Genomic DNA, 3,370 nt, shown 5'->3' on the forward strand with positions numbered 1-3,370 from the left:
TCTAACACACTCGCTCACGCTCCACACACGCTCGTGTGCACGTCTGAAACACTCACTCACCACACACTCCTGTGCACGTTTAACACGCTCGCTCACGCTCATGTGCACTTCTAACATTCACACGCCCCAAACTCCCTCAGCTGACACGCTCGCAGCAGTGTGTGCTCCCCAGCCACGCTCGCCTGCGCTTCAACCACACTCCCACCCAGGCCTCCCACTGATGCTCCTGGTGGGCATGAAATGCTCCTATGTGCTCACACAAATACCTGCATTTACACGCACACACAGGCACTGACAGACGCACAGAGCGGTGTGCACTACCATGTTTTCACACACAGCTGTGCACGTTCACTCTCACACAGAGCTGTGCATATGTACACACACGTGGGCATGTTGACACTGACACACGTGCATTCCCTCTCGCTCACACAGCTGGGCATGCTGACACGCTCACACACAGACTTGGAGACACGCACCCCGCGCTCTCACACCCACACACTGACGCATCTGGCTATGCTGACACACACCCACTCTACCACACACACCCACACGCTCCCAGGGGCACTGGCTGCCCGCCGACCGCTCGCTGGGGGCCCCGCTGCATTCTTGGGATAAGCTCCCCCCACACCCGGGGGCGGGGGGAGGCGCCGGCCCTGCCAGGGAGGCCGTGGCCCCCACGTCCTGGGGCCCTGCCAACCCGGGGCCCGTGCGTGCTCCCCACATAGGTTGCTGGGCCTGGTAAGAGTCAACACAGCCTCTGCCCACACCCCGGGCAGGCAGTGTCGTCTCCCCCCCTCGGGTCAATGGGGAGGGGGCGGAGAGAGCCCAGCAACCCCACCCCACCCAGCCCCGGGCTGAGAGCTCATGGGGGGCGGGGGGGCGCAAACACACAACACAAATGTGAGAGAGAACCACCACCCCAAAACACACACATACCGCAAGCAAGAGACACACAAAACCCCTCCTAAACACCCCCCCCCCCAGCACCCACAGACACACCGGAGACACATCCACGCAGAGAGAGACACGACTGTACAGTAGGCGACACATGCACACGCACCTACACCCCACAAAAGAGACAAGCTACACTGAGAGGGATGCACACACGCCAGTGCACTGGGACACCACACTACGCACAGCTGCAGTTTAACACACTCGGACACGTAGAGCAGAGACACAACGAGAGCAAGACAGTTACCAACGTGACAACACACCCAAAGAATAAGAACATGCACACCCTGTACAGAAAAAAACCCATACGCCACACAGCCAGCAAGAGACAGCCCACAACACACACAGAACCGCCCACAATGTACAGCGTAACACACACACACACAGCAGGACTTGGCCCCTCCAGCAGGGGGCGGCAGGGACACATACGCTTGGGGTCCCCCTCCCCCCACGCAGTTCTGGGGGGCAGCGATGGGGGATGGCCCGTGGGACGTTCCAGTGGCCACCAGGGACGCATCTCGCAGCCAGGGGCCCCCTAAGAACACGGGGGGGGCGACCATGAGGCCATGAAAGGAACTAGGGGGCAGCCTGTCCACCCTCCCCCACCCTGGGGAACCCTGCCCCACACAGGAAGGATGTGGTCTCCCTGGCAACCCCAGACACACACACACACACACACACACACACACACACACACACCCAGAAAGCAGCAGCCGTTGCCAAGGACTCCATGGGGTCTCCAGGGTGACCCAGAGCCCAAGTACCCCCCCAGCAATGCCAGTGTGAGCGTGCGAGACACCCCCCCGGGGGAGGCGAACATGCAGAAGCAGACAACAGCGCATGAGGGAGTGCAAAGGGGTGCAAGAGAGTGCGAGATGGCAGGTGAACATGTGATGCGTGCGAAACTGCTCGGGCACGGCTGCGCCAGAGACACCCAGTGCCACCGGGCCCCTGTGTGTGTGAGCAGCTGCTCCAGCCCGGCGAGCGTGGCACTGTGGCTGAGGGCTGGTGTGAGCCTGTGCCCCCTCCCCCCAGGTGAACCCCCAGCCCCACTGCTGTGAGACCCAGGTGTGGATAACGCGTCGGAGCGTCTAGGCGGTGTGCCCACACCCAGCATCTGTGTGGATAACACACTCGTGTCTGTGGGAACGGGGAGGCATCTGTATACACGCTATGCACGGTTGACAGCCTGGAGCTGCCAGGACAGGTGTGCACAAGTGTGCAGGAGCAGCAGGTGAGGTGTGACCACAGTGTGTTAGGTGTGCCAGAGCCACGTGTGCACCACAGGGCTGTGACTAAGGTGAGGGGATCTGTGAAACATTCTGTCCATGCAAATGACATGTGAACCGGGCGTAACACACTTGTGTTCATGAGTGTGCTCCGTGTAAGTATGTCATGTGTGCAACTGCTTTGGTGCACATCTGTGCCAGCGACACGTGCGCTGGGGATAGATTGGGGAGGTGGAGAGGCCGGCTCTGTCATGTCCCCTGAACTCGTGCGACCCCATCGCACGCCCACTTGCACACCCACCCCACTCGCTCCAATATAAATAGAGACGGGGTTGGAAGCACAGGGAGATGGTCGCTCTGGTTACCGGTTGCCAGGAGACGGCAAACTCCATCCCCACTCCTGCAGGGATGGTGATGGGAGGGGAGTGAGTGAGCTGCCCGTTCACACCCACACCCCTGGGGCAGGGAGCTGGGCCCCGGCTCAGTGCGACAGCGACTGTGTGAACCCTGCACTGGGAACCCCAGACCTGTGCAAGAATGAGCATATGAGAGGGCTAGTGTGCGAGCCCCTGATGCAAACGCTGCCCCAAGAGCCCCAGGCTGTGCAAAATTGAGCGCGCGAGTCCCACGTGCAAGCCCTGCACCAGAGATCCAGGCCTGGGTAAGAACAAGCGTGCAAGAGAAAAAGCCCCATGGAGAATCGCCGAGGTACCCCACCCCAGCCTAGGCGAGCGAGCGTGGCCAGCACCAGACAGTGGGGGCGGGCGCCAGCAGGGTTTGGTGGCAGCCACGTGGGGAACCAGAGGGAGACTGAGCCCCCAGGGCCAGGCAGCGTGAGACACACACACACACACACACATAGCGTCCCCTTCAGGGCACAGGCGTCTCTCACACACACACCCAGGGCTGTACACGCTCAGCATCACACGCAGCCATGTTCCTCCCGTCCCACCCGCTGACCCCAGACCCCGTCTCCAGCCAGAGGGCATGGGGGGGGTTGCCTTTTAGGCTGAACTAGGCTAGAGATCGATGTCGAGAGCTGAGCTGAGCCCACAGACTAGTATTCAAACCAAGGCACAACTCCTAACCCGGCATCCCTCGCCCAGTGCTGAGATGCGGCCACCTCTGGAGTGGGGCCCAGGTGCTGGTTATACAGGGACCCTTCACCCGGCACAGGGATGCAGCCACCT

At 61.3% G+C, this 3,370-nt stretch overlaps 1 protein-coding gene across 1 annotated transcript in view; it reads right to left on the reverse strand.

Moving 5' to 3' along the window:
• Window positions 1-3,370, reverse strand: part of LOC112111020 (protein capicua homolog) — a 46,786-nt gene that overhangs the window by 37,790 nt on the left and 5,626 nt on the right. The window lies entirely within an intron of this gene.

The sequence above is a fragment of the Terrapene carolina genome, unplaced genomic scaffold, assembly GCF_002925995.2.
Source record: "Terrapene carolina triunguis isolate 2854851 unplaced genomic scaffold, T_m_triunguis-2.0 Scaffold718, whole genome shotgun sequence".
Lineage (NCBI taxonomy): Eukaryota > Metazoa > Chordata > Testudines > Emydidae > Terrapene > Terrapene triunguis.